This window comes from Xenopus laevis, chromosome 9_10S, assembly GCF_017654675.1.
Source record: "Xenopus laevis strain J_2021 chromosome 9_10S, Xenopus_laevis_v10.1, whole genome shotgun sequence".
Lineage (NCBI taxonomy): Eukaryota > Metazoa > Chordata > Amphibia > Anura > Pipidae > Xenopus > Xenopus laevis.
Genome location: NC_054388.1, coordinates 29,386,649 through 29,400,561, shown reverse-complemented (window position 1 = coordinate 29,400,561; position 13,913 = coordinate 29,386,649). Strand labels below are relative to the sequence as shown.

Below are 13,913 nucleotides of genomic sequence, written 5' to 3'. Positions count from 1 at the left end.
GGGTAAGAGATCCCATACCGGTAAGTTTAATCCATGTATTTAAGAAACGCGGGGTAAAACTACATTGTTTAGAAGTGGTGTTTTAACCCTACTTTCATTAGGTATTAGGAATACATTTAATCCATGATTATTAGTGTCCAGATTAACCTACTTCAAACCCTGCCAATGCTCTGAACAACTCAATGCAACATTTTTTGTTTGCAATTCTTATTTTTCTGAAATCTGAACAAATTTGGACAAATTCACAAATTATGGATTTGCCGCATACCTACATATATACATCAGGTATATAAAGATTTTGTTGCAGAAGCTGATGATGTGCCTACATAAAGGAAGTGACCCTGAGAGAGAGACGATAATCTAATAAACAAACAAACAGCCTTGCATTTACTACGGTGCTCCAGGCTACCATGCTTGAGTACTCAAGACACATTATTGCTGTTCACTGACTCTTACCAAGCAAACCTTTTATTTCCGTAGAAGACTCGTGGTCAAACCATAGCCTTCCGACAGTTGGCCGAGGCTGATGGGAGAGCATGCATGGATCCAATTTCATTGCTATTGGTAGTGGGTAGTTTTTACTCATCTACTGGATTTCCTATACACATGTACACATTCTGACTTCATGATAATAGAGTATATGTGTGTGTGTATATATATATATATATATATATATATATATATATATATATATATATATATATATATATACACACATACACAGTATAGTCAACTACAAGAGGTCCTCTGCACTCAACCCATTATCAATATAATGGGTTAAGCAATTGAATTCTTAATGAATCAGATGAAAATTAAGCATAGGACTGGCCAGATATGGGATGACTTTGACGTAGTTGGCCAGCTTAAATATATTGCAATATATGGACAAACAATCCCTGTGTTGTTTAAAGGGTAAGGCATTTTTTAGTAGCAGTATGCACAAAATGTCTCTGTCTTAAATATATTGATAATGGGTTGAGTGCAGAGGACCTCTTGTAGTTGACTATATGTATTTTGTGGTCACACCCTCATTGCACCCCCGCCTAATGGTTTTAAAAAATAGTGGTGAGCACACATACACATACACTCACACACACACACACACATACACACACATATACATACAAATGTAAAGTTTCCAGCACAGACAATGCTCTTCCTCAGGAACAAACCCTGTCACTGAGGAAGAGCACTTTTTGTGCTCAAAGCGTTGGATTTTTTTTGTAATAAAACTTTTCTTTGTATTCAGTCCCAGTGAGTGTGGTACTCTGTTTCTTTATTTATTTTATTTGACCAGCACCGGGGCAGTTAACTACATTTTTGTATATATACACACACACACACACTGCACCCCCCATCAGTTCTCTCCAACAAGCAGCTTCCCAGACCTTCTCTATTGCCTCTTAACCTACAAAAGAAGTTTCCAAGGAAACAAGGTCCAATAAAGCACTGACATTATCACGAAATCTTTCAGAAATCACAACTGCTTAATTAACAAGCAATCTAATGAGGAAAATGCATGAAAGGCATACTCCCCATGAGATCCAACTGCACCATAAACTGCATCAGAAACTACAGAGGCACAAAGTGATGGATTTCTGTACAGTGAGTCAGTAGGAAAGGCCCGGTGGAGAAGGCACCGACATATGCCTCAGAAAACCTAGGTTTGGTGGTGAGAGAGAAGGAGGAGCCTAGTTTTGGCTGTATTGTGTTTCAGGGAGGCTTGCCTTTGATTTCTGAGGAGGACTCTCCCGAATCTCTTGATCGAGTCTTTTCCTGTCTGTGCACTTCAGGCACCATGTAACACCAAATAGCATTACAAGTTTTGTATGAACTGAATATATCACTGCAAATAATTAGTAACCCTAAAAGAGAATAGAGGTATGGAAACTGTTATCAGAAAACCTGTTATCCAGAATGCTCTAAATTACGGGAAGGCCATCTCCCATAGACTCCGTTGTAATCAAATAATTTCTCTGTTAATTAGAACAGTACCTTGTACTTGATCCCAACTGAGATATAATTAATCCTTATTGGAGGACAACCATCCTATTAGGTTTATTTAATATTTAAATGTTTTTATTTTAGACTTAAGGCCATTTTGAATCAAATCTCTGATTTGTGTAATTTTAGAAGTTTTCTATACTTCAATAAACTCACAATTAAAAAAAAAAACCTTATTAAAAATTGCAATGTAAAAAACTCAAATGAACAAATATTAATCAGCTTTCAAGCTCCAAACAAAATTGTAAAAAAATCAACAGTCAAGTTAAATAGTTTTCATTTTGAACAGGACAGCTCTCATCAACTTCTACATAAGCTTGCAAGCTTTTAGACACTGAAGTTTTACAACAGTTTCTGTGGGTGTTTTTACTGCTTAATAAATATCGAAAATTAGTGGGGGGTTTTTAAAACTATTATTCACGATTTTTAGTGCAATAAAAAAAACATTGATTAAAAAAAATTCTCAAATTATGGAAAGACCCACCAATATTCCAGAAAACTCCAGGACCAGATCATTCAGGATTAACAGGTTCCATACCTGTACATGACTCGGCTTTGTGCATTTATTTATTTTAGTTCTAAACCCCATTGTCCATATAGAATTCTTTATTCTTGGTGCTTAAAGGAAAACTATACCCCCAAAATGAATACTTAAGCAACAGATAGTTTATATCAAATTGAATGACATATTAAAGAATCGTACCAAACTGGAATATATATTTACATAAATATTGCCCTTTTACATCTCTTGCCTTGAACCACCATTTCGTGACTATCTGTGCTGCCTCAGAGATCACCTGACCAGAAATACTACAACACTAACTGTAACAGGAAGAAGTGAGGAAGCAAAAGGCAGAACTCTGTCTGTTAATTGGCTCATGTGACCTTACATGTGGTTTGTATATGTGCACAGTGAATCTTACGATCTCAGGGAGCGGCCCTTATTTTTTAAAATGGCAATTTTCTATTTATGATTACCCAATGGCACATACTACTAAAAAAGTACATTATTATGATAATGGTTCATTCACATGAAGCAGGGTTTTACATATGAGCTGTTTTACTCAGTATCTTTTAATAGAGACCTACATTGTTTGGGGGGTATAGTTTTCCTTTAAGAAACAAATGGGGGAATGTAATTAAAAAGTCGGTAACGGAAAAGGTTATGCCTTTGTGCCAACAAATTTTACTTTGTGTAAATTTAAAGGAGAAGGAAATGTCTTTTTATTTGGAGGTGCCAAAAGTTAGTCACCCCCAAGTGATCGCATTTACTTACCTGAAACTCCGGGCCAGTGCACCTGTTAGGGAAAAACTGCACCGGCCCAGGTGAGCGCCATGGAGCAATTGTCTTCTGGCTTCTTTTTTCTCGTGGCTGCACATGCGCAGTGGCAGGAGAAGCCGAACTTTAACGAAAAAGTCGGATATATCGCTCTACTGCACATGCATCTGCCTCAGGAAATTTGAAGATGGAAGATGCTGGAAGACTATCTCTCCATGGTGCTCGCTGGAGGAATCTCGGGCCGGTGCAGTTTTCGCCTAATAGGTGCACCAGCCTGGGGTTTCATGTAAGTACATGCGATCAACTTGGGGATGCCTAACTTTTGGCAGCCCAAGTAAAAAAAGCTTTCCTTCTCCTTTAATATAGCTTTTGCAAACCCTTTAACGGTTTAGTGACCACTTCCGACAGTGGAAGAAGGTGCAAATTTTATAGTTTGCTCCAGTGCAAAGTGAATGTAATAAAACTTCTTACTGAAAGTTATGTTTGCTCCAAAAGATAACAACACATTCTAGTACTTTCTTAAAAGTGTGCAACTTAAATTCGCAATGCAATAACTGTTTAAGGAAGAGTATTACACTGCAAATGTTTATTTGTGCAAATTGTTTTTCTCTATGAGACTTTTATTACATTCCCCCAAAGGAGTTTAAGTTACATGTCCAAGCAGCAAGCCTTAAAAATGTAGTGATGAGGAATCTGACAAGTCTCGATTTTTCCCGAAAGTTCTCCGAAACGCTTTAGAGTCTATAGGGGAAAACATTTTTGACATGCGACAATTTTTTTCACCCATTAGAATCTATGGGCGTCATTTTTGCAGCAAAACCTGCCGAAAGACGGATCTCATTACTAAAAATAGAAACTAAATCAATGGTTTCTCAAAGTTCACCGAGACTCTGGCTCTCTGAGCAAATACAGTTTCTGTCAGAATTAAACTGGCTAAGATATAGGCATGGGACCTGTTATCCAGAATGCTCGGGACCTGGGAGTTTCCAGATAACGGATCTTTCGGTAATTTGGATCTTTGTACCTTTAGGTCTACTAAAGAATCATGTAAACATTAAATAATCCCAACAGGGGTTGACTCCAATAAGGATTAATTACATATCTTAATTTGGATCATTAATGAATTTTATCCAATAGCTCCTAGACTGGGCCCTAGGATGCCCAGTGACACGTGAGTCAGGGGCATAACTACAGTACAAAGGAAGCAGACCCTGCAGCTGCAGGGGGCCCAGGAGGTATAGGGGGTCCCATGAGACCCTAATTAATGAGCAATTTCAACATATATTGGTAAACCAGGACAACCTCTTGATATGTTGGGGCCCTAAAATGAATTTGCTGTTGTGCCCAGTAACATCTAGTTATGTCACTGACATGAGTTTTTGTACACAGGTATGGGATCCGTTATACAGAAAGCTCTGAATTATGGAAAGGCCATCTCCAAAAGACACCATAATAATAAATTGAGCTTAATAGGTTTATGTAATGTTTACATGATCTTCTAGTAAATTTAAGGTATGAAGATCCAAATTACAGGAAGATCCATAAAAAAAGCAATTAATAGCATTTACTTAATTGCTTCCTATGCCTTGGAGTCGTCACTGAAATGTTTTTTTTCTATGTATATCTTGTATATGCAGAGAAATATCCATTTTTACCAAACAATAGCGAAGATGTCTAATGGGTTCCAGTGAACCAGTCTCAGTTGCTTTTATTCCGCGACAAGATGTGTACAGTGCTCTTTAAGGTCGTCTGTGCTTTGGGGATTCTTTGACTTTCGCTATGTTGCGATCAGAACTGTCACGGGGGCATTGTCACTCCAAAAGCATTTGCAGCAGTAGAGTCATGTTTTAATCTTTTTTTCTATTTTTTTTTTGTGCCAGAACATTACATTTGTACCCTATTCTTCACACACTAACAGGCGGTACTACCCTATTCTTCACACACTAACAGGCTGTGTTTTATCATTTCACTCCCTTTAAGGACACACAAGGAGATTCAGGGAGATTTTGTCGCCTGGCTACTAATCGCCTCGTCTTTTGAGCAACTATCTCCCTGAACTGCCTCAGCGTTTTTCCCCATAGGCTACAATGAAAAGTTGCCTGCGTTAATGCACAGACGGCAATGCGTTTTCAATAGTTGCCTGAAATTGCCTCACTGAGGCAACTTTGGGCAACTATTGAAAACGCATCGCTGCGTGTGCATTAACGCAGGCAACTTATGATTGTAGCCTATGGGGAAAAACGCTGAGGCAGTTCAGGGAGATAGTTGCTCAAAAGACGAGGCGATTAGTAGCCAGGCGACAAAATCAGGCGACAAAATTTTCTCGTGTGTCCTTACCCTAAACTGATCTTATAGCAGTGACTGGATACAAAAACATACAGAAGATATATATATCCCTATTCTTCTGAAATTCACTGTTGCCAATACAGGTATGGAATCAGTTACCAGGAAACCTGTTATCCAGAAAGCTGTGAATTACAGGAAGGTTATCTCCCATAGATTATATTTTAATCAAATAATTACAATTAAAACATATTCAGGTATGGGACCTGTTAACCAGAATACTCTGGACCTGTTATTCAGAATGCTCAGGAGCTGTTATGCAGAATGCTTGGGACCTGGGGTTTTCTGGATAACAGATCTTTCTGTAATTTGGATCTTCATAACAAATCTACTGGAAAAGCACAAACATTAATTAAACCCAATAGGGTAATTATTTTTATTCCATAATTCAATCATTTTTAAAAATGTGGATTATTTGGATAAAATGGAGTCTATGAGAGTTGGCCATGCCGTAATTCGGAGCTTTCTGGATAAAAAAAAAGAAGTTTTATGGTTTTCCATCAAACTGTAGATGTTATAACTGTAATTGGTGGCAAAACAATTTTATTCGATTTCATTGATGTTTATTTTTTTTAGTAGACTTATGGAGAGCCAAATTATGGAAAGACCCCTTATCTGGAAAAACCCAAGGTCCCGAGTATTCTGGATAGATGTCGCATACCTGTAATACCCTTTCTTAAAACATTATAACATCTACAGTTTGATGGAAAACAATAAAACTTGCAGCAAGTAGACCCTAACAATTCAGATTAAAGAGGGGAGGCATTAAGTTTCAATTATTATAATCAGCGCACTGGCCATAGGCGCAGAGACATTACCCAATATTTAGGCAACAATACCAATCTGAAATCCTATATTTTGTCTTTATGCCCACATGCAGCTTGCTAAATTGAACCTTACCAGATTCTGCTTTTGTTTTTTTTATGTCCTACGTCTCTTTGTATAGGAAGTTAGGGACTCTGCCAACTTCCCCCACTACCATGCACTTATTTCAACGTATCTGCTAATTTCCACAACACTTTTGATTTAACCAATAAGGATTTTATTTTTAACTCACCCCCCGAAGAAGTTCTGGGCTAGAAGAGATGGAATAATCTGTTTATCTGCCTTCAACCGAGAAACAACAAGAGTGCTTAGCAGATGATGATCAGCCCCGAGCAGGAAATTCCGACCAATTATTGTGCGCTCTCGATTGTGGCGGAGGTAGCGAATTGATAGACTTAAAAAAAAAGACACACACGAGAAGAAAAAAAAAAAGATATAATGTTGGAAGATGCACTATTTAAACACACACATAAGTGGCGTCACACTACAAGCTTGTTCTTGTAAACACTGCTTGGTTATTTCATTTTCTTATCTCATTCTGCATATGGCTCTGTAAGCAAATAAGTATTATAGAATGATTTTAGCCGCACTGTCTGTGAATGATAATATTGACAATGTGTTCTTAATCATGGTGAGGTTTTGCCACTCATACCTGACTCTCGCTCTCTCCACCCCCTACACACCTTTAGTACAGGGACTGCAGAACCGCTAAGAGGAGAATCCAGTACAGGGGGCGTTTATATAAACTATATTGTTATTCACAACGGCAACCCTACTTCCCTATGAGGGCTGCAGAAGAAACAATAAAAAGAGGTCTATGCAGCAAGGAGAGCTTGATAAAATAGACCCTGCCGCCCAAAGTCATTAGGAAGGAGGACTGGATCAAATGAATGGGGACAGGCCACAGAACCATCTTGGCAATGGAAAGAAGTGTGGTCACCATAAAAATGAAAAGAAGAATAATTATAATAATAACAGTAATGATGCAGAGAAGTGTAATTACAACTGTAAGGTACAGGGATTTTCAGAAACCTGTGCATAGATACCTAGACAGAGGTAGCATAGATAGATAGATAGATAGATAGATAGATAGATAGATAGATAGATAGATAGATAGATAGATAGAGGATAGATGGATAGATGGATAGATGGATAGATGGATAGATGGATAGATAGATTTATAAAGGGAAATGGAGATAGATAGTTATAGAAAGATAAAGAGAGACAGAGATTGACAAATAGAAAAGTAGATGAAAGTTTAGGAGACAGGTAGACAGACTAATAGATGTGTAGACTGATGATAGACAGATGATAGATAAAGAGATATAGAGATAGATTTTAAGTAATAGTTGATAGATAAGTAGAGGATGATTAACACACATAGACAGACTGATAGATATATAGAAAGCTATAGATAAGAAATAGAGATATAAAGATAGATAGATAGATAGATAGATAGAAGAAATAGAGATATATAGCGATAGAGAGAGAGAGAGAGAGAGAGAGAGAGAGAGAGAGAGAGAGAGAGAATAGATAGAGTATAGAGAGAGAGATGAGAGATGAGAGATGAGAGATGAGAGATGATAGATAGATAGTGCTGGGGTAGCAAGATCCCTGCCTTATATTGGGGCACATTGTGACAGGCACTAGCAAAGTGTTGTTGCTTTGGGGTGGGCAGTAATAATGGGGCAGCTTTAGACAGACAATAGTAAGTTGCCATTGCTGCATTGTCCTGCCCGGGAGAAGAAGACAAACTCGGTGCCAATGCAAATGTCAATGACAAGACGAGTCACCTGCTGTCCCGGCCGCTCTGCCATGTCCGTTTGTCGTGCAAAGAAGCGCAGTTAGGAGCTGCCGCTGTGTGTGTGGCGGGGCAGGAGCCAGACAGAGAGAGGCAGCAGCAGCAGCAGCACACGGCAGACGCTCGCCGTTCCCCATAGACAGGAGAGTGTGTCTGCACTAAGCGCACGCACATTGGAACGTTCAGGAGGCACGGGAGCCACAGAAGGACACACACTCACACACTCACTCAGAGGGCAAGGAAGCCTTCCCCCGCTACTACTCACATTTCACAGGCCGGATTGGGCTCGTGTTCCGCTCCATGCTGTGGATGTTCGGGTACAGTCCGCCGGGGCAGGAGGCAGAGCGAGAGCTGGTGGGAGCGGGGGAGGGAACGAAACGGTGTTTAGGGAATAGGAGGGAGGAACCGGAGCAGCGAAAAATCGAGGAGGGGGGGGAGCTGGGATGGGGGCGGCGAAGGTGAGAGAAACCGTGGGGGGAGCCGCGGGTGACAGGAACGATCGGTAAAGGGCAGAGCGATGGTTGTGCTTCCCCGCGAGTCGCTGCACGGGCTCTGCTCATCCAGGAGGACAGCTCCGCCCACGTTCCCCAGCACTGGAAGCCGCCGGGGGGAACTGTGCGAACATTTAGGGAAATTACTTCTTCTTATCAAGTTTTCCGGTCTTTTCAGTAATTCCCTAAGTTACTGATTTCTGAACAGCCTCTTTTCCTAAAAAAACACTCATTTTACCTGTACCTGGGTACTGACAACTACTGTCCCAAAATGTAGCCCGAGCCTGAAATGCTCGTGGTTAGTACCCAACGCTAAGCCACCCCTCTGCACCTGTACCTGACTGCTCTCCCACAATGCACAGCGCGTGGCACCTGGGTCTGACCACTAACTGCTTTCCCAGAATGCACGAATATTGGTAAAACAGGTCAACCTCTAGACATTTTGGTGGCCAGCAGATTTTTGCCCCAAAATTGTTCGAAATTGAATCAGATTTTTTTTTTCAAAATTAATCCATTAATAGTGCTGCTCCAGCAGAATTTTGTACTTAAATCCATTTCTTAAAAAAGCAAACAGATTTTTTTATATTCAATTTTGAAATCTGACCTGAGGCTAGACATATTGTCAATTTCCCAGCTGCCCCAAGTCATGTGACTTGTGCTCTGATAAACTTCAATCACTCTTTGCTGCTGTACTGCAAGTTGGAGTGATATCACCCCCCTCCCTTCCCCCCCAGCAGCCAAACAAAAGAACAATGGGAAGGTAACAAGATAACAGCTCCCTAACACAAGATAACAGCTGCCTGGTAGATCTAAGAACAACACTCAATAGTAAAAACCCATGTCCCACTGAGACACATTCAGTTATATTGAGAAGGAAAAACAGCAGCCTGCCAGAAAGCATTTCTCTCCTAAAGTGCAGGCACAAGTCACATGACCAGGGGCAGCTGGGAAATTGACAAAATGTCTAGCCCTTATCAGATTTCAAAATGAATATAAAAAAAATCTGTTTGCTCTTATGAGAAATGGATTTCAGTGCAGAATTCTGCAGGAGTAGCACTATTAACTGTTTCATTTTGGAAAAAAAAAATCCCATGACAGTATCCATTTAAGAGTGACTGGAGACTGGGGTACAGAGCCCAAAATCTGGTAAACAAAAACGACATTATCCAACATGCATTGGGTTACGCAGGCTTGGCACATTAGGTCAAGAATACACTTTAGCAGGTTTCCAAAGTACCAACCAGCCAAAGGCCCAAATCCATACCTTGGCTAGTTTGAACTTTCAAAACCCACCTGGGCTTTAAATTCGCTCCTTGTAGTCTTCTTTTCTGCCTTGCTTGTACCTTAAGGGTGGTATGTATATTAGCATCATGTGAAATGTTTTCTGTTTTTGTTAAACATTATGCTTCTTGTTTGCTTGTTCTTTTTTAACCAGTAAAACATATTTCAATTTTACCACCTGAGTCTCAAGATTCGTATTTGAGTGTGCAGACCTGACTTTTTGCATGTACCATATTTGGTTGCTCTGTAGGGGTGACCTAAAGGTTATTTTGCACCTCCCACTGCATTGTTTTCTCTTGTATTTTTTGAATAAGGTGTGCCCTCCATTCATCTGTATTTCCTTTAAATTAGTAGCCCAATTTGGCTGGAAAACCACCAACCTGGCAACCCTGGAATAGGAATACAGTCATTTCTAGTTTTCGTCATCAAAGTGATGAATGCAAGTGATTCGTTAGGCGCAAGTCTGTTGGGGCCCTGGATATCCCAGCAGCTTAAAGACGGCATTATCTCCAGGTTACCCCTGCATCAATAGATGCACTTGCCTGCAATTTGGAAGTTGATCAGGGCCCCCCCCTTAACAAGGTTACAGGTATAGGAAAGCATTAATGTGTAATTCATTCCAAGAATATTAAGGACTTTGAACTGCTTATAAATAAATTATGCTGATGATACCCTAAATGGCCTTCAAGCTGGGTTTTCAGGTATATCTAGGAAAGAATACAGGCATTCTCCCCAAATAATATGCCAGCTGGCATATTTTCAGTATCCGCATTTCGAGTGACCGAACATGGCTGCTTGCACCGGGAGCTCCCTCCCAATGTGGGTAGCGTAGAGCTGGGCGGGGGGCAAAAAACGACATTTTTACCCAACAGGTGCCATTTAAGATAACTTTTAGTATACAGGTATGGAACCTATTATCCAGAGTGCTTGGGACCTGGGGTTTTTCGGATAACGGGTCTTTCTGTAATTTGGATCTATGGATTTATTCTAGTGGCTCTCCAGTCTGCAGTTTCAGCAACCTGGTTGCTAGGTTCCAAATTATCCTACTAACCATGCATTTATTTGAATAAGAGACCGGAACATGAATAGGAGAGGCCTGAATAGAAAGATGAGCATGAAAAACAATATATTTGTAGGCTACAAAGAGCATTTTTAGATGGGGTCAGTGACCCCAATTTGAAAGCTGGAAAGAGTCAGGAGAAGAAAGCTAATAATTAACAAAAAAACTATAAAAATTAAATAATGAAGGCCAACTGAAAAGTTGCCTAGAATTGGCCATTCCAGTGCATGATATGGCTTGCCCCATGCTCCCGAATGGGTTCCAGCTGCATGTTATATAAGGTACAGTATCTGAGCTACCTGTCATGGATTTACAAACATATTGATAGTGTGACAGTAGAAAGGGATAACTCCTACACAAGACAAGGATTATGAGATGCAATAAACATACATCATTTGTCACAATAAACCCAGGAATAGGATTTGTACCTTTCTCTGTTATTCTATACTGTCTATTCATCTCCTGCTAGCATGTTCTGATAATATGCATCACACAGTTTAACTCTCAGGCCCCATGTCACCTCTGGTTATCTTTTAGCCACGTACATGGTTCAGTAGCTGTAGGAATCCGCTGTGTGTGTCTACAGGAATCTGCCAGAACTATACACTGCTGTGTAAAAACCACACATCAATGTGACTACCTGCAAAGCCATTACTGGAGGAAGAATACACTGGACTAATGCATCAAAAAGGTAGCGAGAGTTAGCAATCTCACTTCACAGTGACTGCTGATGGGTTCCTGCTGATACAGGCAAACATTACCAAAGTGCATGTATGATTTATTTCATTATCAATTCATGATAAGCCGATGGGTTTCAATTATTAATTGCTAATTAGACATGCACAGTTTGGATCCTTCCAGAGAAACATTTAATAATAAAAAAAAGCACAGCACCAACCCAGCTGCTTTTATTTGTAAACTTAAATAGTTGTTTCTTTCAAAAAGGACCACAGAAGTGGAAACAAAATAATTTGGTTTCTGAAGTTGAGTAATTTCAGTAATCTTGTAGCATATACTACTCTAGGTTCCTGCACCCATTTAATTGTACAGCACCCACAAATAATGCATCTCTTTATAAAATAACTGTCCCTATTTCAGCGAAGTTACATTTTTATTTTTAGTTATTTTGACTAAAGCTGGCCATACACTAAAAGACGTGACCTAGCCAAACCTTTGTCCGATATGCCCCCTCGAGGTGGGCCCCCAAAGTCAATATGCTCCTCGCCCCAATGGGAGTTTTAAACCTGCCCAATTGCCATCTGCCCGATTTTCAGATATCGGCAGCTTTGGACCTGAAGGTCCGGGCCCTTGGGGGGGATTCCATCTCAGGGGCTCGCACAGCCCCCAGGGCCCCTACCTCGACTGCAACCCTCCTCTGTGTGTACCTTATTTTATCTTGTTGCATCCGTGATCGGTGTCCAAGGGAGCTAAGTGTGCATCACCCAGGGCGGGGAGCAGGTCTTGGTTGACGTGATAATTAATTTATTTCACACTCATACAGAGAGTTGTGAAATCCGGTATAGGCTTATTCGATAATGTTTGTTAACTTCAAATTTTTCTCACCATTAAGTTAAACTGGCTCAGGTGCCAATTGCCCCGAGCCTCTCGCTTAAGGAAGGGGGGAGAAAGAGAAAAATCGTCCCCAACTGCGATAGCCCCAATCTTCAATTTAGTATTTAGCTTACCGGATTTCTGCTGTGACCTGGGTGCAGCCGCCCCAAGTCCGTCGCCAAGAAATAAACGCCAAGTTACGATTATTGATGTATGGCAGCGCACTCCAGACCACATTCAATAGTCACCAACACCGCAGTTGCTTGTTAAAAAGATAAATTTTATTTGAACATTAGGCTAAAAAGCGTCTGAGGTCTGACGCGTTTCGTGTTCACACACTTCCTCAGAGACGTGGCCCACCAGGTTTTTTTCCGGTGTCCCACCAGTCAAGACCGGCCTTGGATATTGGTCAGGCAGGCCCATATGAGTGTCACATACACAGGCTGATAAGCTGCCAACTCAGTCTGTTTTTATCGACCGATATATGACCACCTTAAGATTAATTTATCAGTTTCTTGGCCTATTGTAGAAAACCTAAGACAACCCAATGGACCTTTGTAGTTATATAACCTCCGAGCCACCTTGCTACTCTACCTATACTGCTTCTTAATAGTTCTTCTTAAAATGTTCCATATAGTTGGTGGTGGGCCTCAGTTAGACTGTAGCAGCAATGCCATCACTAAGCCAACTTGCCAGGTTACTTTAGTTCTTCTAAACTTTGTCCATTTACATTATTTTATACTTAGAAGTCTTTAGAGTTTTTTTAATGATTTTCGACCATACCAGTGTTTTGGAAGACAGTTGGACCTTATCTGCAATTCCACTACTGATCCTTCTTGCCAATCTATGTACAGGTGTATAGCTTTCTACATTACATGGTGAAAGGGTATCAAGAAAGAAGCATTGACTTTGGAGTCTTTAATAAGAGTTGCAAGCCTCATTACATAGGGTCATAATCGTTTATGTGAAATAAGCCTTGAAAAAGACTTGTGAAAATGCAGCCACTTTTCTACAAACTATTGTGTATAGCTCTTAAATCTTTTTCTTTTTATGTGTTTGTTTATAGAAAAAGCAATAACCCTCTGAAAGATTTACACAATGGGGCTCATTTATCAACACTGGGCAAATTTGCCAATGGGAAGTAACCCATGGCAACCAATCAAATTGCTGCATTCATTGTTCTACTTGCAGCTGGCTTCAAAAAGCGAATCACTGATTGGTCAGGTCAGTTGGGTACCTCTCAGGATATGCTCAAGTATGGCCACTATATGATAATAC

At 40.2% G+C, this 13,913-nt stretch overlaps 1 protein-coding gene across 6 annotated transcripts in view; it reads right to left on the bottom strand.

Moving 5' to 3' along the window:
• The window catches only part of LOC108702718 (RNA binding protein fox-1 homolog 3), a 614,603-nt gene extending 605,594 nt beyond the window's left edge, over positions 1-9,009 (bottom strand). For 4 of the 6 annotated variants that reach the window (XM_041578497.1, XM_041578495.1, XM_041578499.1 and 1 more), the window contains exons 1-2: positions 8,518-9,007; positions 6,684-6,845 (exon numbers count right to left, since the gene is read on the bottom strand). The gene's annotated coding sequence lies outside the window, so the exon portion shown is untranslated. Of the gene's footprint in view, positions 1-6,683; positions 6,846-8,244; positions 8,330-8,517 lie in introns of those variants that run through there. The other 2 variants (XM_041578500.1, XM_041578498.1) reach the window with 2 other exon arrangements.
• Positions 9,010-13,913: the final 4,904 nt, after the last annotated feature.